The sequence below is a fragment of the Canis lupus genome, chromosome 10 (genome assembly GCF_003254725.2).
Source record: "Canis lupus dingo isolate Sandy chromosome 10, ASM325472v2, whole genome shotgun sequence".
Classification (NCBI taxonomy): domain Eukaryota; kingdom Metazoa; phylum Chordata; class Mammalia; order Carnivora; family Canidae; genus Canis; species Canis lupus.
In genome coordinates this window covers 20,749,770-20,770,802 of record NC_064252.1, presented here as the reverse complement: position 1 = coordinate 20,770,802, position 21,033 = coordinate 20,749,770, and the positions used below count along the sequence as shown (strand labels likewise).

The 21,033-nt window shown below is 61.6% G+C and overlaps 1 protein-coding gene and 1 long non-coding RNA gene across 6 annotated transcripts in view; one reads left to right on the top strand and one right to left on the bottom strand.

Moving 5' to 3' along the window:
- Positions 1–19,430, top strand: part of LOC112666022 (basic proline-rich protein-like) — a 30,865-nt gene extending 11,435 nt beyond the window's left edge. For 3 of the 5 annotated variants that reach the window (XR_007413408.1, XR_007413413.1, XR_007413411.1), the window contains 3 exons: positions 8,604–8,716; positions 14,329–14,410; positions 16,689–19,430. The gene's annotated coding sequence lies outside the window, so the exon portion shown is untranslated. The remainder of the gene's footprint in view (positions 1–8,603; positions 8,717–14,328; positions 14,411–16,688) is intronic. The other 2 variants (XR_007413409.1, XR_007413410.1) reach the window with 2 other exon arrangements.
- LOC112666025 (uncharacterized) lies at positions 52–7,510 on the bottom strand. The gene is made up of 2 exons (XR_003140672.3): positions 6,848–7,510; positions 52–6,702 (listed from the first exon to the last, which is right to left on the bottom strand). It is a non-coding gene; the product is annotated as an uncharacterized LOC112666025 (long non-coding RNA).
- Positions 19,431–21,033: the final 1,603 nt, after the last annotated feature.

Sequence of the window (21,033 nt, the reverse complement as noted above, 5' to 3'; positions counted from 1 at the left end):
TTGTGTTGTGATTCAGACAAAATATCAGCGTTCTCCATGGCACTCGGTACTTCTCGGCAGGTTTTTTTTTTTTCTTTCTTTTTTTTTTTTTTTTTTAAAGAAAGTACCACGCATAGCAGTTTTCACATCATTGCTTCTATATAAATTCCACTATAGACTGAAATTATACATTCTCACAGCACAGATGGGCTGGTCTGTCATTACGACTGCTGGGTCCTTGTTGGAACACACAGCATATTTCAATTGTGGAGTTGACAATTTCAAAGACCTGAGGTCAAAATAAACAAGTTGCATTTGTGTAGAAAACAGTCCTGGGATCCTCTCGTCCGTCCCCTGAACAACTCGGTAGAGGAGCAACCATCACTTTCATTAGATTAGAATTTAAATGTCGTTTACATCTTTGCCTTTGAAGGCTCCGAATGCCCTACGTTAGAGGACCTGAAATGTTTTAATTAATTACCAATTTTTATGCTGTTTGGCAGCTTGGACAGCATTACCCCTAGATTTAAATCCAAAATTGTGGGGTTTGGGATTTGAGATCTTTGAGATCTTCATTAAATCTCTCGCTGTTCTGTGTCGGCTTACGTAAAATCGTTTTGAGATGTTTATGAAAAATCAGATGACAAATATTTTGTGTGGTTTAAAGGTGCGTGTAAATATACCCCTCCTCCTCCTGCCTCCAAAAAAAATAAAAATAAAAACATTCAACAGGTAAATGACAAAAAGTAGCTGTAAACTTAAAAAAAAAATTATCTCACCGAGATAACAAGGTGCAGAATTTATTGGCTATCATCATGCGTGAGGACAGAGAAGTTTTACAGCCACAATAATTTGCACACGGCAACTGTTTATTTTGTGAATTTGCTCACGTTATGATGTAATCCGTTCGGAGGGTGATTCCCCACCGCACGCCACCCCTCCCCTCATTTTGAAGTGATTGCTTCTGCTTGTCCTGAATCCCGGATGCCTACTTTCTGTGCCCTGCTCAGCCTCTGGGGCCACCTTCCTGCACCCAGGCCGGTAGCCTGCACTCAGGGCTTATGGCTGCACCTGAACCAGACCCGGGCGCCTCCCTCTGCCGACTCCTGCAAGCTCCAGAGACCCCTTCCGTGTGTGGATGCAAGTGCTTTATTGCGGCCTGTGTATTTTAAAGCACGTACCTGTTGGTGGAGATGTTTGGGAAAACAGGAAGACCGAAAAGTTGATGAAATTTGCCAGGGCTCATGGGAGCCGCTTTCCCTAGCGGTTCTGCTCTTGGATTCTTTTTTTTTTTTTTTAACCACTCCCTCCTTTCCCGTTTAGTCTTTCAGCCTATTGACCCCAGTCTTGGCATCAGACCTGTATTTACTAGCAGCCCCGAGAACACGGCGCTGGGCTGGGCGCTCTCAAAGAGTAGGCAGAGCAGAGCAGCCGCCGCCCTGGGAGCCAGAGCCAGCCACCCCGCTCAGGCGGCAAAGCAGAGCGCAGACCAGCAGGAGCTCCGGCATTGAGGCCGGGCTTCACATTGGGTCGGTTTTATTTCCTGGCCGTGTTGATGGAAGGCAAGTCATTTCCGCGCTCCGGGCCCCCGGTTTCCCCATCTGTAAAATGGGGGCAGTAAGTGTCCCGGCCTCGTAGAAACACATGGAATGCACTTAGCGTGGCCCCCCGGCCCTTACAGAGTGCCCCGCACCTGCTGGGAAGCCTTGGTTCATCGCTGAGTCTCAGAAATGCCTGCCAGGCGGGGGCTAACGCGGGCTCCATTCGGCCCCGGGGAGGCACTGAGCCTGAAGCTGGGTCCCCAGATTGAACCAGCTGATGATGATCGGGGTGGGATTCAGACCTGGGCCTCCAGAGCCCGTGTTCGTGCTGCGTGTCCACGCGGTGGCCAGGTGTGGACGGTGTGCCTCGGCCGGGGCCTGTGTGCCACGGCATGTGCATGTGACGTGCACACACGCGTAGTGTCCTGTGCTTTGCCTGGTACGTCGGTGGTTTGCAGAGGTGCATGGGCATTTGGAGGCACCATGCCTGCTTGGGGCACTGAGCCGCGGAGCCCGAGGGCCACCCCAGGACGCCTGCCAGGCACCCCCGCCCCCCCGCCCCAGGGGTCATCTTCCGCAGCCCAGGGCCGGCCAGAGCTGGTCGGACAGGGCACCCAGCTGCCAGGCTCCTGGGAGGTGAAGGAAGGCCCTTTGGCCAGGCTGCCTACGCGCTGGGACCTGGCCAGGCACGGTGCGCTCTCCTTGGAGGGGCGGGCTGTTCCAGGCACCGGCCATTTGCAAACTCTGAGGAGTGGAAGTGAGCCTGTGGGCCTGGGAGAGGAAATGGCGGCGCGGGCAGGCCCAGAACAGGATCCGGGAAGGCGGCCGAGGCAGGGGAGCGGCCGGAAGGCCCGGGTGGGCCGGTTGGTGCGCGGGCGGCCCTCCTGCAAGAAGCGGCCAGCAGGGCTAGTCTTCCCGGGCAGGGCTGCGTGTGTGCACGTGTGCACCTGCGTGGGGGGCTCGGGCCGCCGAGCGGCCACCCAGAAGCTTTAGCAGCCCAGCTACCTCGTGGGACCTGGTGGGCATCGGGGGCATCTGATGAGGCTGGTGAATGCCCAGCACATCTTTGATCCCAAAAAGCCTTGATGAGAGTGGTATTTACCACGGGCCTCGGTTCTCTGTCTTTAAAGTCAACGTGGCCGCATCAGACTCGGGAAACGGTCAGACAGATGAGAGCCTGTCTGGGAGGCCCGGGTGGTTCATGTGTCCCCTCAGTGGGGCCGCCTCTTAGGTGGAGACCAGAGGCCTGGCCTCTCAGGTGAGCTGCCTACCCATCCCAGCCTCCCAGCCTCAGTTTCCCTGTCCATAAAGCAAGGAGATCAATCCCACCACAGGTTTCTCGTGGCATCCGTGGTGATGTCACTCACCATTCATCCCTCCTTGATGGGGAGCAGCGGGTGGGCCCTGGGAAAGGGTCCCCAGCCTCTGGTCCTCAGGACTCTGGCTCCTGGGTTTCTCGAGGGGCCAGTAGGGAGGTAGAGGCCAGGCCCACAGACCCTGAGAGTGGAGCCGCCGGGGGAGCACGTGCTGGGGAACCTCTGGCCCAGTTTCCTGGGAGCCCGGCCCTGCCCCAGGATTCCTGCACTGGGTGTGCCCGCACTTCCGGCCCAGGCGTGGGCGGAGGGGTCCTGGAGGCAAGAGGAGTTCCCGCCGTTCTCACCCGCCAGAGCCTCCCGGTTGTGCAGCTTCTCTCAGCTCGATGGGACGAAGACCTTCACCTGAGCGTGGCATGTGGCATCAGGCAGGTGGCCCCCAACCTGCTGGCCATGCACAGGCACACGCGACATGGAGGTGGCTGCCTGCAGCCGCAGCGCCGTGGGGCCTGACGCGGGGCAGAGAAGGTGCCCTCCAGCCTGAGCCTCTGTGGTTAGGGTCACCCGAATATTAAGTCGCCTGTTGCCAAGAACTTTGGAGGCGCTCGGCACCTGATGGGTGGGCCTCAGTCCTGGGCGCTCCAGCGCCAGAGGTGAGCCCCGTGCTCCAAAATGCAGTCGTGCTCAAATGGCCGAGCCCCGGGGCTGCCCACCCCACGTGGCAGTGCCGGCGGTGGCTCTGGGAAGCAGCTCCTTGGGGAGGCCCTCTTGGCCCAGGCAGCGTGGCAGGCCAGCACGGCCTTCGGGATACCACGGGGGAAAGGATCGGCTGCCCCAAGGGAGGGTCAGCGCACGTCCAAGGCCACACGCATGACCTGGTTTCTTGGGGTTTGGGGGACCAATCCTTTGTTGACCTATTAAGCGCCATGCTCAGGGCTGCATACTTTGATTTACCCTCCCCCCCTGCTTTTTTAAACATCCATTTTATGATGCAGTCGGCCTCATTCTACTTCATCTAACGTCCTGTCAGAGCCAGCGTGTGCCCGCGCTGCTTTGGGGCTGGAATGTGGTGCAGACAGGATGGCTGCGGGCCCTGCCCATGTGGAAGGTGTTAGCGGTTTGCTGTGTGAGAAAACCAAGGCTCAGAGAGGCTAGGGAGCATCGCCAGAGCCACACAGCTTGGGAGTAACAGCCTGGAGCTGAAGCAGGTCTCTGGGTGCAGGCCCTATGCTCTCCCCACGCCGTCCCCACGCTAGTGAGAACAGCTGGATGGAAGACCCCTTTCTGTTATGTATGGGGTCATGGATGCTGACCTTGGTGGGTTCCCAGACACGCAGGGCCAGGTTGGAGTTCTTCTGCCCGAGGAGAGAGCCAAGATTGCCTCCATTGCTTCCCTCCCAGGGGTCATGTCGTGCTGGTTCTGAGGGGTCTCCCAAGGACCCGTCTCTGGCTGGGTTGCCGGTACCCCAGCATCTGGGGCCTGCTGGTAGGGCCCGCAAAGCCCCCATGCCCTGCTGGGGCGAAGGCTTCAGGCCTCTGTGGCTCTGGGTGCTGGCTGGCCCTGGACGGTGCGCGGCGCGGCAGCAGGCACTAGGAACGGGTGAGCCAGGATGTCATCCTTGCTCTCAGTGCTCCTGCAGCAGGGAGTCGTACCAGGTAGCGGGCCCAGGTGGCCTACGGCTTTCTGCCCTCAAACACTGGGGATAAAAGCCTTTGGGAGATACTGTGAGAACCTGGAACAGGCAAGACCGTTTTGGAGCCTTTCATGTTCTTAAAATGGCCCTTTCTTCCCTGTGCCAAATTCACAGCCTTGCACTGGGCCGGGAGCCTGTGGTGTAGGTGACCAGCCGGGGGTTTTTTGCAGGTTCTTCACGTGGGGGCTGGCTGTAGACAATGCTGTGCACCTGACGGGCCTGGACCCCTTTCTCATGGAGATACTCATACCTTGTGCTGAGGTGGACAAGGTGGGCTATCGGCACCTGTGAGGCCTGCTCCGCGGCAGTGGTCTCAGCTGGAGGGGGGATCCCTCAGGTCAGGGCTGGGCAGAGGTGCTGAAGTACCACGTACAGGCCGGGATAAGCTCCCGTGAAAGCAGCTCTCTGCAGGCAAACGGGACGGGGTCACGTTGTTGGAGGAAGCCTGCCGTGTCCGTCCATGTGGCCCCCTGTGGCACTTGTGTCCCCGATCCTGTGAGTTGTGCCCCAACATTGCTCAGAGCTCGTCCGATTCTCGAGGGCCCCTCTCAGAGAGGCTAGGGAGCCTGCTCTGGGCAGGCCCTGGCTCGGGGTCCAGCAGGCGTCAGCACCATCCAGTGACTGGATCAGGCCGCTCTTGTCAAGTCCTGGGTCCTCTGCTAGAGGGCGAGAGCCAGGACACGGCGTCCTGTCCGTCCCTCGCTCACAGGCTCAGGGACCTCACTTAGCAAACATGGGCGCCCTCCAGGAGGCCCGGGCCTGTTGGTGCTGGTGGGGGGTGCTGGGCCCAGCTGCATGGGGAGCAGAAAGTTTGCCAGGAGCACCTAGCGCCCGCCCAAGGAATCCAGGAGGCCTCCCGGAGGCGGCGGATTCAGCCCTGGGCTCATCATAGCCTCCAGCCCGGGCCTGCCACGTCCCAGGGCCCTGCTGCCAGGCGAGCGCCGCCCCTCCCGCCAGCCCTGCACAGGCCACATCTGCTGCGGCCGCTGAGCCAGAGCTCCACCTCCTGGGCTCCGTCCCCATGGAAACCACGGGGGGGGGGGGGGGGGGTTCCTGCTGCATTTGGCCCGCTGACTGGTTTCCATTAGAGCCAGCCTGCTTTCCTTGAGGTTCACGGCTTCTCCCTGAGTTTGCTTTCGCACATACTGAGCGCCAGCCTTCAGTGCCCTGGGCCACGGGACCACTGGGTGGAGAGAGGGTCCACGGGGCCTGCGACGATGCGCCACGTCCCCCACCCCACGCAGGGCCGTGGCTGCTCTTACCTTGGCCGGCTGTGGGCTCACACCCTGTGCTTCCTTGCCCAGAGCCCCCCACCGGCTCCATCCTGGCTGAGCCATAGAATCACCATGTGTGCAGCTCTCAGGAAGCCCCTTCCTCCGTCTGGGCCTCAGTTTACCCATCTGTAAAAGCTAGAGGGTTCAACGGTTTCTCCAGGTGCTTGGCTGTGCCAAACAGGAGGCCGGAACAAAACCGAAAATGAAGCGGAAGCACAGCCAGCTCTCCCGGGGTCACCATTCTGGGGCTTTTGTTTGTTTTCGAAGAGGAATTTTTTTTTTTCAAGGGAAGGAGTCATGGAATCTGAGCAGAGATGGCTGTTGGAGCGCCAGTTGGAGCCTGTGGGCCCAGGGCTTGGGAAGGCCCGGGCAGCTGTGCCCGCAGGCTCCACCTGGCATCTGTGGGGTGCCCAGTGACCTGGCTGTGAATGCGGTGAGCAGAGGCATGAAACGTGCCCGTGACAGAGTCCAGAGAGCTCTGGAAAAGTACCCGGGAGGCTTCCGGAGGTCAGAAATGTGGGCAGAAAATGAGATCCAGATTTAAAAAAAAACCCGGCTGGCTCATCCCCCCGGGAGGGAGGCCTAGGAGAACATTGCCTCTTGTTGACTTTGAAATGCTTGCCCAGGGCTGGTCCACGGCGGCCCCCGGCCCCAGCCTGAAGCCCTGGAGGAGGTGCTGCCCTCCCCTCTGCCTCTCCTGAGGTGGGAGTTGTCCCGGAGATGATGGGGGACCCTCTGAGGACCCCTGCCCCACCTGCCTTCTACTGGGCCCTGCTGCTGTCCTGCGGGGCCACTTTCCAGCTTACGTGCCCAGAGCAGAGCCTCGGAAGCGGCAGGCCTTCGCAGCAGCCGGGAAGGATTCGGGCAGACTTCGCTCCTCCTTGGGCCTCAGTGTTCTCACCTGTGACATGGGGAGAGGAACACAGTCCTGTTGCGGGCACGTGGGGGTTCGGTGAGATTTGGGGTCGGGCTGGACCAACAGTAGTGGTGGTAGCATCAGAACTGCTCCCCCGCGGCATCCTCACTGAGAACGAAGCGGGCCGCACCTGCCAGATTGCCACAGACCCCGGCGGGGTGACGCTCGCCCAGCCCGGCCCCGGGGAAAGCTGTTGTCACGGTCATCGGGAACTGGGTGCTGGAAAGGCCAGGGGAGCCGGTGCAGTGGCATCGCAGCTTCTTCAGCCGGGACCTCACTCCATGTTGGGCCTGCCTTCCCGGGGAAGCCCATGGCCGCCTGGCTTTGCCGACAGATCTCGAGGGCGGGAGCGGCAGCCGATGGACAGCGGGGACAGTCAGCACAGCTCGAAGGTTGGGCATGGTGGCATTTCTAGCTTTCTGTCCCGGGCAGGAAGGGGATGTGGGTTTGGACGGTGGCATGCTGGGAGCCATCCAGCCTGCCCTCCCTGGTGGAAGTAGGCCGGGGAACCAGCTTGCAGAAGTAGGCTGTGGCGTGGCTGAGGGTGATTTAGACATGCGGGGAGACCGGGATAATGTAGGAAATGAAGGAAATTTCCCCAGGGAAAGGGGGAAGAGAAGAAAGAGGAGCTTAAGTGCCCAGATAATTATAAAGCCTGGCGTGGTGATTTATGGCAGGCAGGCCGGCTCCTCTGGTCTCCACCTCCCCTCCCATCTCCGTCCCTGGTGCCCCCAGAGACCCGCTGGTGGGGGAGGTGGTGAGGCCAGCGGGCGCCGCCCAGCACCCAAGCTCTGCTTTGTGTCCTGGGGACAGAGCCCCTCTGTGTGCTGAGCCCTGATGTCTGCTATCTGGGGCGACCTCACAGAGCAGTGAAGCTGCCAGCCGGGAGGCCGAGCCCCCACACGGAGGAGCCCAAGCCAGACAGGCCAGCCCACGAGAAGGGTGACGGGTCAGGGTGGAGGCCGTGCCCTCTCCGTCCTGGTGCCGTGGGGCGTGGGGGCTGGGGCCACGGAGTTGGGCAGAAGCAAGGAGGTGCGTTTCTCTGGCTCCGGAGCCACGTGGCTCTAAAACCAAATGAGGACATAGCTCGCCACCCTGGCCCGGGTGCGAGGGAGGCCGGGGCCGGCCCAGGCAGGCTGCCTGGACAGTGCGCCCTTTGAGGCCTGACTGGGCAGCCCCCACTGGGGGAGTCCCTCTGCTATGACCTCAGCTGTCCCCTGCTCCCCTCTGTAGTTCCCGGGGGATCTCACCTGCCACTCACCTGCAGGGTCGTCGTTGGCTCCCCTCCCTGCCACACACAGTCCGTACCCAGGTCCTGCCGCTGCCTGGTGTGTCCCTGTCTTGTGCAGGGACGTGTGACCAGGACGTGTGACCACCGTGCAGGCCTCTGCCCTGACTTCCACCCTGTGGGGCTCCTATCCAGCTCCAGGCTGGAGCCCAGTCTCTCCTTCCTGGGACTGGAGAGGCTCCCAACAGCCTGCTCTGGCCCCTGCACCTTGCCATCCTCCCGCCTCGGTGGACTGCAGCACGGCATCGCCTCCTCCTGGGAGCCCTCCTAGCTCCCCACCTGCCCACCGCCCTGTAGTCCCATAGCTCCGAGCTTGGGCAACAACTTCATGGCTTGTGTCTGCCCTGGGAGATGGAGCGTCCCCAGAAGGAGGGGCCAGAACCACCAGCCTGGCCCAGGCTGGGCTCTTGGGAAACGTTTCATGAATGAACGAAACGGGATCCAGAGGCTGAAACGGAAGAAGGGAAGGCTGGGAACCCGCAGTCAGTACGGTGCCATGAGCCACTAGGCTGGCCACGGCGCCCGGGGGCCAAGGCGCTCAGAGAAACAAGGGGGCAGAGCTTCCTTTCTTAACCTCCGTCGTTGTGTTTCCTTTCAGGACTAACATGAGGGGCTTGTGAGCCCACCTCGTCGGGGACAGTGTGGCAGCGCCGGATGGACTGGATGGGCCGGAGCCCTGAGCACCTGCAGCCCACGGAGGGAGGGCTCTAGGTAACTCCAGGCTATGGGAAACCCACAGCTGCTGCTTTGTTGGGGGGCGGGGGTTCATTCGGGAAGATCAGCTGTGAGAGGTGCCCTAGAAGGCACTCAGTGGCTGTGAAAGGTGGACTGTCGGCCCCTCAGGTCCTTGGTGAGTGGCGGCCCGCTCTGTTAATCTAGGTCGAACATTTCCAGTTCATGAATTTCTGGCACGGCCCTGTTGCCTGCTGTGGCTTATGGGGGTCCTCCTCCTCCAGGAAGTCCTCTTGCCTCCTCTCCCTTGGCTGTGAGCTGCCCAGACCCTCTGTAGCACCCACCGCACCCCTCTTCTTTCCTGCCATTCATTGTCACAGGTCTGTGGTGTGCAAGGGCATTGGTGCCCAGACCCTTCCCAGGGCCCTGGTGTCTTTGTCCAGCCAGGGCAGGTCTGAGGCAGCGTCCGTTAAGGCCTTTTACGAAGTGTGTGTCGGGGAGATCACGCTGACCGGTGGGCAGGGGTCTCGGTCCCCCCCAGCTGGACGGTTGGCCTGCTGTGTGACCTCAGGCTACTGTCCCCACTCTCAGCCTCCATTCCCCTACCACCTTGGACATTTTGGGGGGTCTCCAGAAGGTTCCAAGGGGCCAGGTTGGAGCTGCTGCCTTGGGTGTGTGAAAGTGCTCCTGGGCTCTGAGTGGGGACCCCACTTCTGGGGGACCTCCCCCGGGGAAGGGGAGAGATCTATGCATGAAGCCTCTCTGTGAGAAACGGAGCGGCCGGTCGCTGCCCGGGGTGGGGAGTCTGGGTCAGGTAGCATGTGGGGATGTCATGTGGCCGCTCAGCAGATGCGCCAGTGGGAGCCACTGCCAGGTGGGAACACCTTGGCGCGTGTGGGGGCCCCTCTGGGGAGGGGAGTCCGCGCAGCCTGGGCTCAGCAGAGGAGGCCTGTTGGCCGCCTCTTTCTCCTTTTCTCAGTTGTCCAGATCTTACTGAGTGAAGAAAAAAACTCATTTAAATCACAAAACTAAGCTGCCCGACCGGAGTGACCCTGACCCACCCAAATTCTCGCTGCACATTCTCCCCCTAAAAGAGACACGTTTAGGGAAAGAGCAGGAGGTTGCAGTGAGGGCGGCACCATCACTAGGGTACGTCTGGCCCCTTGAAAAGGAGCAGAGGCAATTTTGGGGGCGGGGGGGGCACTGAGAACGGGGAGCATGGAGGGGCCCCTCAAAGCCGATGGTGGTTGCAGTGCCGCGGTGGGACAGAGCCCGCCCTGACATCTCCCTTCGCACCCTGAGTGTTTGCAGTCTGACGTCTGGAACAGACGCCTGTGGAGAGCAGGACTCTTGTCACGTGGGTGCTGGGGCCTGTTCCTTTCCCGTTAGAGGCATCCACATCCCGTGCGATGCCCCCCGACTTGGTGGAGCTCAAGATGGGAGTGTGAACGGCCACACATCTGGTGGGGACTCGCTTTTCTAGACCCAGGTCGGTCACCTGTGTGGTGTGGGCAGCTGCCTGGCGGGAGCCCTGGTGCGTGTGCAGGCCGAGCTGTTGGGGGCTTCACGTTTGTTTGTTCTCCGACGTCAGCTTTGTCCAGTAGCCGTAAATGTCGGCTTTTAAGATGCAAAACCCGGGGCTCCGAGAGGCCAGGCTCCTGCAGGCCACGCAGCCCGGGGGATCCTCCGTGGCCTGGTGGGCCCTGCAGCCCAGGCTCCGCCCCAGGTGCCAGCAGCTCTGCCACTAGATGCCGCATCCCCGGGAATGTGAGCCTGCCTGTGACCTCACCTGCCGTGGTAGCCGTTGGCTCCCCGAGTCCCTGCTGGAGCCACGTTGACCCAAATGAAGCTGCAGAGCTGCACCCCTCTCTTGTGCATCTGGCCGACTCTGGCAGAAGGGTGCAGAGGCCCACAAGCTCACAGCCTACTTCTTTTTTTTAAGTTTTTATTTATTCATTCATGAGACACAGGCAGAGGGAGAAGCAGGCGCCCTGCGCGGAGCCCGATACAGGACTTGATCCTGGGATCATGCCCTGAGCCGAAGGCAGACGCTAAACCCCTGAGCCACCCAGGCCGTCCCTTGCAGCCTACTTCTGACACCTCCCAACCTGCTTTGAGTATCTGAGGCGTTGGGAATCGGACGTGGCATGACCCCAGGGCCAGGCCTCAGTCCTCCGCAGGGCGTTTCTGCACATAAATCGAGGGTGTGCTCTGTGCATGACTCATTAGCAACTAGCCCTTGCAGGGAGGATGTTTCTCCTACACGTGACCTCGGAGGGGCCCAATTTAATCTCAAAGAGAAGTATGGACGAGGCAGGCTGAGCCCCCTGGGGGTCCGTGCTCCTGTGGCTCTGGGCCCTGCAGCGTGGCCCACATCAAGGTTCCTGCTGGGGGCTCAGAGCTCCTGCCCCACGGTGTCCACTCAGGACCCACGCCCCAGGCGACTTGGTCCCTGGTAAGATAAGAGATCAAGAAGGAGTTTCTCCAAGATAAAGGCCCAGAGCAAGTTCGCACATGTCCTCGAAGCACCCTGGGGGACAGTAGCAGTGGGCATGCAGTCCAGTGAGCCCCGTTGGGCCTGGGCATGGAGCAGGTATTATCCCTAATCTTGCTTGAGTTCGAAGAGGTATGTGTCGTTGTCCCTAACAGGTGGGGAACCTGAGGCCCAGAGAGGTGAAGGGGCTTGTCCAGAGCTGGAAGAGGCCCCTGGGCTACCCTGCAGATACTCAGGAATGTTCTGGAGACCGGGACATGGGCATGGGCAAGGAGGGGACCAGGGTGGGCGGGGATGGACCTCTGAGACATCCTGCTGGGGCCCGGTGTTGGTTCTGACCAGTCAGGCACCAGCCTCATTGTGCCACAGTCTTTCCAGAGGCCAGAACTGTGTGGGAAAAAGCTGCCGACCCCGTCATCCAAGTGACCATCCCACGGGGCACAGGCTCTGAGAGGGGACGGGCCCCCGTGCCGGGCCCCTGGGTGGTTCTAGGCCCCCCGGCGGGCAGCGATGGTAGGCATCCTTGTGAGCCAGGCCTGGGCGTGGGGCCTCTACTTCTGTCAGCGGCGGTGCCACAGCTCTAGGAGGTGGGCAGGCTCTTGCACGGCGTGGGTGGAAACGGCAGGAGAGGGCGATCTTGTGCCCAGAGCCGCCCAGCATGCAGAGCCAGTGGGTCTGCACCATCCCTGTGCTTCCCCCAACCTGCCTTGTGACTTCTGGGACTTGGGGGCCCAAGTTCATTACTGGCCCTGAGACAGGCGGGGGCCCCTGGCCTCCCTCCCCACGCCGCACACCATGTGGGCTGGTCTGTTGAGGAAGGACAGGTGGACACGTAGCCTGGCTGTTCTGGGCCGTCACTGGGAGAGTGGGTGCAAGGATATGGGGGTAGCAGAAGGCCCCGGGGGAGAGCATTCTCAGTGCTGCTCTGAAGTTGGAAGGGGCACCCAGCCTTCGCATCACCCGCCCGGGGCAGCTGTCCTTGGGACGTTTCCATCCGTGGCCACGTGTGGCTCCCGTGTCCTATGGGGATTGGGCGTGGATCCCAGAGCCAAACCTGCTCCCGAAGCTGGAGCTCTGCTCACCCATCAGGACGTCAAGACAGAATTTTTCCATACCCCTCGTGTGTCCAGAGCAGGTGTGGGGTGGCCACGTCTTGTCTTCATCTCCCCCAGCCCCCCGGAAGCCTGCCTTCTGCTCCTAACACCAGCTAGTTGCATTGAGCTGTTGGCAAAAAGGAGGGCTCCCTTGGCTGCTGGGCCTGTGGGCACCACAGTGTGACGCCCATGGTAGCCGCCCTTGGTGAGCCCCAACCGGGCCGAGCTCGCAGTCCAGAGGAGTGGGTGCGTACTTCTTTGGGGTGCTTCTTTCCTGGGCAGGCCCCGGTGTGCTGTCCCATCAACTCCAGGTGAGGGCATCAGAGACGCCCTCGCTCAGGGGACTTCCTGACCTGCCCATCCTACGGGCTCAGGCAGATGGGCCTGGGGTCATTAAACACCCGTGCACGCCGGGGCTCCGTTGTGCTGGGAGGAGAGGCGGGGGTCAGGGGCAGGGGCGTCCCAGCCGGCCAGGCCAGGGCTGTGCTGCCTCCGGGCAGTCCCTTCTCGGGGATGCTTCCCTCCTATAAAATGAGGTGGTGAGGTGCTCCATCCCAGAAGCCCCGTCCTGCAGCTAGGGAGTCTAAGGGTGAGAGAGGCTCTAGGCAGTGAGAGGGGAAGCAGGATTAGAACCCAGCACTGTGTGACTCGGGGCCCTGAGTCCACACTGTGTACAGACAGCGCGTCGGGCTCACATTCCTGTAGGCCCCCATCTTCAGGGGTGTTGTTGGGGTTCCACCCAGCATTTGGGGGCTGGGAGTCCAAGCACATCCGGGGACCTACCTGTAGGTCCCCTCCTGCTTCCGGGCCCTTATGAGCCCCAGGCAGAGGCCTGACAGGGAGGGCTGTGAGCCAGCCGGTGACAACTGGGTGACTCAGCGCCAGGGACTCCTGCTTCGGGTGGGACGGGTCCGGGTGATGGGTCCGGGGAAGGTTGCTTTCCTGACCGAGCCTGCTTGCCCCTGGGGATCTGCGGGAGCCTTCCACCTTGCATGGGTGTGGTCAGGACCCCGGGGGCGCTCACAGACGGTGCGGAAGGGGAGCCTCAGTGCCTTCCTCCCAGCTACCCGTTCCCGCTCGGCCTAGGCCAGAGGCAGCCCAGCCTGGTTCCTCTCTGCGGTGAGTCGGGCCTGGGTCCGGGTCTGCCGTTCTGTCCTCACGCGCAGGGAGCCAGTCCTGCTTTGGGGAAGCCTGGACCCCAGATGCAAGCCTGAGCCGGAGGCAGGGCAGGAGCAAGAGCCCCGCCTGGGAGTCACCGGGCAGACGCCATCAGGACCTCAGGGCCTGGTGTTCCCGCTCCGTCGGTCTCGGGCTGTTCTCTTGCTGGCTCATTGGGAAAAGACCCGGAGTCCTGTCTAGAGACATTGTTCCAATAGTAGGGGGGCGCTTCCCCGTCATCCTGGGTGCCTCCTGGGTGCCGGGCACTGTGCTAGGCCACGGTGCACGCAGCTGCGTAGGAGCTGGTCACTGCTGCTGCCGAGCTGCCAGCCTTGGCAGGGACAGGCAGCATAAGAATCCATGAGCTAATTTCAGGGGACCCCCAGCCTGGCTACCACCAGAGCGGGGGAGGTCTGTGACCCAGGTGGCATCCCTGGAAGAGGGACCTAAAGGATGGGTAGGAACGAGGCCTTTGACAGCAGGAGGACATTCGGGGCCCAGGGAAGGGTAGGAGCCAATGTGGGTCTGGAGCTAGGGGGTTGAGGCACTGCAAAGGGCCACCCCGTGGTGTGGCACCAGGTGCCACACGCCGTCAGCTCCCTTCCCCTGCAGACACTGGAGATGTGCATGGCTGGGATTTAAGGAAGCCAGTGGTTGGGGTTTGGTTTCAGGTGGGAGTCCAGGTCAGGGCTGGGAGGAGGGCGGTCAGACGAGGCTTTCCTTGGTTCTGTAACCCGGGCACCTGGGCGCCTTGCCTGCTGTGAGTGGTGGGCTGGGCCCATCTGCAGGCGGTTGTGCAGGGTGAATGAGAGGCAGGGGAGGGTCACAGCGAGCCCCCTTCCCTCCCAAGGCCATGTGCCAGCAGGCCTGTGCCGCTGACTCCTTGGTCACCTTGTGTCTTCCAGAACGTGAGCCCTCCCAGACCACTCCCAAGGAGCCAGAACCCATCGTGGACTTCGGGAGACACTCCAGGACCACCTAGCCCAGGTAGATGGTCTTTGCCCTGGGCCAGGGCAGGGAGGCAGCCCGGGAGGTGGGCGGCCTGGCCAGGAAGGGAACACAAGCCCATCTTTCAAAAGAGCCCAGCACCAGCCCTGCAGACCCCAGTCTGCAGCCAGGCCCACCCTGCCCAGAGTTCCTGAGGGATTAGCTTGGCCCTGGGCAGGTGAATGAGACCCTGCTCCAGGACCAGGAGTGAGGAGCAGAGCCAAGGATTCCCTGGCCTGCTGTGTGCCATCGCCTCTCAGTGCGTCCTCTGTCTGCCCTGCGGCCTGAGTGCTCTGATTCGCCCCCTCCAAGCAGATGGAATCAGGGAGGGCCGAGTTTGGCACAGAGACTCTCCTGAGCGAGCTCTGGGCCATTGCCACCTGCGGTGGTGCCAAGGGATGGGCACGCCCAGCCCCCCAGCTGTGAGCCGTCCTCCTGGACAGGCTCCTACAGAGCCTCGGTCTGCTCGTCCGTAAGGCTGGGGCGGCAGTTCCTCCTGGGGGAGTGTTGGGGACACACAATAAATCCCAGAGCATTCGTGGCTTCACTGAGAGGGCCAGGGGACGGGACACAAGTCTTGCACACGGTGGGCACCCAGGAAGCACAGTGGTTTATGCTTCACTGAAAGGCAGGAGACCCTCCCGGTGTTTGGCCACCGTGGTGCTTTTCTGGCCCCTCCCTCTGCCGAGCTCAGCACGGTCCAGTTCCCTACATTCATTATTTCGGGTTTACGTGTGCTGGTGCTAATAAGTGAGATGAGATGGTGGGTCGAGGCAGACTGGGGGCTTGTGTGGCCAGGGGCCTAGTTGACTGCATCTCTGAGGCAGCAAGGAGAGGCTCCGTATCCCAGGAACCCAGGCCTGCTATGGCCACGGGTTAGTTTCATGACCTTGGGGAGACACCCAAGTAGGGGGAGGTCTGCACCCTGATCTGAAGATCTGAGCAGCTCTGTGTGGGGGTCATGGTCCATTTGCACAACAACAGGGTGGGGAGCCTCCTGCCCATAGCAGGTGCCGTGTGGGGCAGCAGAGCCGGAGGCTCTCTGTCCGTGCCTTTTGCAATGTCCAAGGACAGCACCTCCATCGCCGGGGTCAGCCTGGGGGCAGCCTCGCCAACCCTGAGGGCTCACGGGAATGCCCACATCAGGGCAGGGGACGAAGCCGCAGTTTCCAGGTCAGACCTCCTCGGTCACAGACCTACCGGGCCTTCACTGCTGTGTGGTCTTGGGGAAACCATGGCTTCTCCCTGGGATTCTGTTTTTGCATTTGCAAAAGAGGCATCCCGACCTCTTCCTGTGTGCCCTGGCCCCACCAGGTATCAGTAGGAGCAGAAGAGGGAGCCTCTTCTGGCCAAGAAGTGGGGGTTCTGGCTTAGGATCAGTCCTAATCCACTACTTGCAAGATGAAGCGTACACACATAGCCCCCACTGATCATATGGGTGGACAGGGGACCGAGATGTTAGATATTATGTTCTGTCACATAAATAAATAAATAAATAAATAAATAAATAAATAAATACACACAAATATAAAAATACATATACCTCTGTTAGAGTTTAGAGCAATATAGACAATGCAGAAAATAAAAATAAACAGGAAATTAGGGCAAAGGGAAAATTGAAGGTAGCCCTAAAAGAAGCCATGTCACATAGAAGTCTCCGGTTGTTGGTGAAGACCTGTGAATTCAGCGCTGAGCATCCTAGCAGCCCAAGCAAAGAGGAAAAGACTGTCCTTTGCAGGAAGTAGTGTTCAGGGAGCACCATCTGCAACGGTCATGCTGGGGATGCCGAGAGAGCCGCCTGGTGCCTACGCTCCCTGACACCCTGAGGCCCTGGGCGAGGGCAGGGGGCGGGGAGGGTGCGCGCTCACGCTCAGCACAGCTGTGTTTCTCTCATCCTCCTGAACGCCTCCCACACTGCGTCATCTGATTCTCCCCAACCCTAAATGCCTTGGTTGGGAGAGAGGCAGCGAGGGGCCCCGGCCAAGCCATGAGGCCTCGCCGAGTCTGATTTTGAACCTGCGTCTCTCTGGCTCCGGGTCCTGCCCCTACACCTGCCGCCAGCTGCGGCCCCCTGGGGATGGATGCCCCCAGAAAACTGGGGTGTGTCCTTGCCAGTGTTTTGGGCGTGAAGTCACACCGATGCAGCAGCTTCATGGCCCTTGGGGTCCTTGCAGTGGCCTCCCAGGGTCTCAGGGCAGGGTGGGCGGGTGCTGCATGCCCGCGCAGTTGGGGTCTCCTTCCTGAGACCCGGTGTCTCTCTCTCTGTCTCTCCTTCCAGGACTCATACCTTCTTCCAGCCACCCTGTTCTGCAGCAGAGCCCTGAAGCTCAGACGACCGTGCCTCCCTCAGGTCAGTGCAGCATTTCTAATCTTGCAAGTCAGGGCTCCCTGCTCCCTCCCCAGGTACCACCCTGGGGATGGGACACACACATGCACACACCCACAGGGCTTGCAGAGCACCGAGGAGCCAGCTGGGCACTGCCCGCACATTTGCACAGGCTCCGCTGGGTCTGCTCCAGCCTCGGCCCTGACCTGCCTCCAGCCTCTTTCTGTAGCTGAGGGACCAAGTTCTGCCAGAAGTCAGGGGCTTGCCCAGGTCTCTTACCCCAGGAAGCTGGACTCAGGCCCGTGTTTGTGGCTCCCTTCTGCACAGAAGTTGCGTGAAGCTCCTTTTGCAAGGAGCCATCTGTCTCGGGAGTCCACGGTGGGAGAGCTCGGGCCAGCTGCTGGGGACTGCTCGGGAGTATCTTTGGAGTGCACAGAGCTCAGGGGCTCAGCAGGTGAGAAGGCCCTTGGCCTGCCACTCCCTCTCCCGGCAGCCCCATGGCCCTAATGGCGGCCTGTTGTGCTCGGAGCCCCCTGCACACACCCTGCTCCTCCCCTGAGAGCCCGGCGCCCCATGCAGGCGGCAGGGCCCACTTGGCTGATGCTAGGCTCCTGGGGAGTCGGTGGGGCCATGTGGGCCAGACAGGCGTCCCCTCCCCTCCCCTCCCCTCCCCCGCTGTTGCCATGGCCAGGGCAGACCTGCCCCCCAGGTCCATGTGGAGAGGACCCCAGGCTGTTGCGTCTGGGCTCAGGAGCCCTCTGCCATCTGGGCCTCATGTGTTTACAGGTCCAGCTTGCCCGCAAGACTCTGCAGATGCTGCCTCCAGGGCTTTTGTGTCTGCACGCAGAGCCTACCCCAGCCGGTGCCCAGGGTGGGGGTGGAACTGGGTTGGGGAGAGGGGGAGGCCCACAAAGGCCATGGGACAGAGGGAAAAGGGGACCCAGGGCGGGTAACAGGGGAAGGGGAAGAACAGAGTAGAGGCAGAGAGAAAGCAGGGCAGGGCACGGCACGGGTAAGAGACGACATTGAGCAGAGGGCCAAGGAGCTTGGGGGTGCTGTCGCTGGGGAAATGGACCTGAGGGTGCAGCTGGTCCCAGATGTCCCCAGGGCCCGCGGGGCTCTGCCCAAAGCCATCTAGGTTCTTTCCTGGGGGTCCACTGTGAAATCCCCCAAAGCCCCCGGAGGTACACCCTCCTGCAGGGCAGGCACCAGTATGTGCAGCTGGGTCCTGCCTCCAAGCCCTGAGCGGAGGCCACAGGGGTGCGTCCCCAGGAACGCGTGGGGGTCCAAGGAGGCAGGGCCAGCCCACCTGGGGTGCTAGAAGGGCTCTGGGGCCAGGGGAACGGGGTCCGTGCATAGCCGCCGAGGCCCAGGACAGGTGGGGAATTGCCTGGGTGGAGGACAGGCCTGGGGGTGGGGGGACTCTCCCAGGGCAGGACCCGTATTCCCCATACCGTGCGGTGGACAGAAGACAAGGCCAGTGCATGCAGTAGGTGCTTACTCTGTCCTCAGGCAGCAGGATGACCGTACAGCCCAGTTGCCACAGGTGTGAGAACATGCTCAGGGCCAGAGGGGAGGACCACCCCTCCTGCGTGCACACATGCCCTCCCACGGCCCAGCGGACCAGCAAGGTGCAGCCAATCGTCTCCATTCTGTGCAGCCAGAAACGGAGGCCAGGGGCCGTGAAGAGCTCGGCTCTGGCCTCATCTGTGGTCCCGGAGGGTCATCGGGATGATGGAGCCCCTTCGGGATGCTGAGCTGGGAGATGCCAGAGGTTTATGGGGAGCAGTGACTCGGTTGGTGGGATCTGTGTCTGAACTGACTCAGTATTGTTGTCCTTGAAGTCGGCCTGGATGTGGCCCGGGGTGGGGAGAGGTCTGCTCAGGGGAGGCTCCCTCCATCTCTGGGGCCTTGGCCGTGCTAAGCCCCTGCTGCCTCCCCCACGCCCGGTAGGACAGGAGCCGCGCGCCTCTGCTCAGCACCCAGTGGCAGCTGGTTCTCTGAAGGGATGTGGCCCCGCCGTCCCCAGCACCCCAGGTTCCTGTGGACAGACGGTGTGGACAGACAGGCTGCCCTGTTCCTCAGAGGTTGGTGTGGACGGGCCTGACGCCCCACGGCAGAGCCACTGCTCCGAGGCTGACCCGTGTGTGGTGCCCACGGCCGAGGAGGGCAGCAGTTCATTCTAATGCCCGGTGCCCAGATAGCACAGCCTTTATTTACCAGATAGAAATTAGGGCCTTGAGAACACTCTGCACTCGGTCTTTTTGTCCCAGTGAGAATGTTGACAAGGTGCGGAATGATGGGCATCGCTCAGTGCTTGCTCGCCGAGTCTGAGCAGCACTCTGGCTGGGGATAGTTAATGCTGAAACGTGCGGGGAGAGGCGCCAGGCGAACCCTCTCGGGCCGGTGGCAAGGAGGGCCTGCCCTGCCAGCTGCCCCCCGACATGGCCACCTTCGATTCGGTGCCTGTGAGTGTGCCAGGCCCTGAGCCGGACGCCCCTCCTCTAAGAGCCATCGCTCTGCTGACGGCCTTGCTGGGTGGGTGCCCCGGGGGAGCATATGCTCCGGGAGGTCAAGGGGCGGCGGGGTCGGGGCCTGGCCCCAGCCAGCTCAGGGGCAGAAATGCGTCTGGGATCCAGGAGCGGGTGGCCTTTCTGCCATGTTGGGCTGCTGGGTCCTGAAAGGCAGCCTCCAGCGGGGTGGGGTGGGGGGGGTGGACAGGAGGCTGGGGACGGGGCCTCCAGCTCAGGGCCTCCATGGAATGGTGCCCGGGGTGAGGAGTCTTCTCGCTGGAATGAAACCAAGAGGCTCCCAGACCGGTGGGGCTGACAGTGCTTGGGGCTGCCATCTGTGCTGCCCTGGGTTCCCTCCCCTGTCTGCGCTCGGCTGGACACTTGGCCTCGGGCATCTCCCCGGTTGGAGGCCTTATTCTCCGCTGACCGTGGAGCTGGAGGGTCAGCAGGCCAGCTCTGGGTGGGGAAGCACGAGCTCCTGTCGGCTCCAGCACGCCTGGATCCGAGCTGCTCTTGTCTGAGAACACGAGTCCATTTCGCCTGGCTGGCCTTGGAGACCCGGGGGACCCAGAATGGCCTTGCTGTCATCTCGAGGAAGAGAGAGGGAAGGTCTCTGATGTGGGGCTTGCCTGGGTCACCTAGCACAGAGGGGTCCAGCCCTTAGCAACCGAGTCACCTGGCTCAGTAAATGGAGACGTCTGTGGGTTTCTGTTCCCTTGTGCCTGGAGCACAGGACGGGATGACGGCTGTCTTGGCTGCGTGTGGGGGAGAGTAACTTAGCCTCTCTGTGGTTGTTCGTGCTCTGCAGGTCTGGCCGTAATGGGGACTGACTGGCACTCAGCACGGTGGGCTCAGGCTGGTGCCCGGCACGTGGCCGGTGCAGGCTGTTTGCATTTGCCCCATTTTCAATAGGAAGCATATGCCCTGGCAGTGGTATGCACGTTTGCAGCCATCTCGGGCAAGTGGGGACTTGAACCAGGGCAGTGAGTCCTTCTCATCCCCTTGGGGTGGCTCCCGAGGAGAAGCTGCCCCGAGGAGCGGTCCTCAGTGAGGACAGCACCTTGTCATGCTCAGCTGGTTGTCAGGACAGCTGTGGTCACACAAGCAAGAGGGACCGTGGCACCTGCCCTCCAGACCACGTGCGTCCCCACGGCAGGAAGGGCTGGGCTTCCCTCCCGATTCCACTCTCTCCTGTAACTTGACGTGGGCCTGGGCTCTCCCTGGACCCAGTGCCCTTCAGGAGCCGCGCACCGGCCTCGGCCAGAGCCAGGCCCTGACGACCCCCTGGTCTTAGTCTGCTGGTCTGTAAAGTGGGATTGGTTCAACCTCGGGTTTTCACTGGGCGCAGGCGGGGAGGGGCGGCCTGTGGCTGGACCCGAGGCCCCCAGAGCAGTCCTGCTGGTCGCTGCCGCACGTCTGGGGTTCTGAGTGAGCCCAAAGACGTGGAGACCACGGGCAGGGCAGAGTCAGAGAGACACGGGCTCTTGGTGCCTCCCGGTCGCCGAGCACGCTGTGCTCCAGGGAGGCTTCTGGTCTGGCGGGTGTTTGCTGGGACAGTTCCTTGTGTCCCCAGAGGGACACAGACCAGGGGTGGGCTGTCACCCGGCAGATTCAGAACAGGGCCCTTGAGGCTTGAGACGTGGCCGGCTTGGGGCCCCCATCAGGCAGGGCCTCTGGTGCCACAGGAGCTCGGGAAGGGGTGCGGCCCGGCGTCCCTGGAGCCGCCCTGCCCGGTGTCCCCTGGCACTGCCCTGGCATGGCCGGTCCTGCCAGCTGTCCGTGCG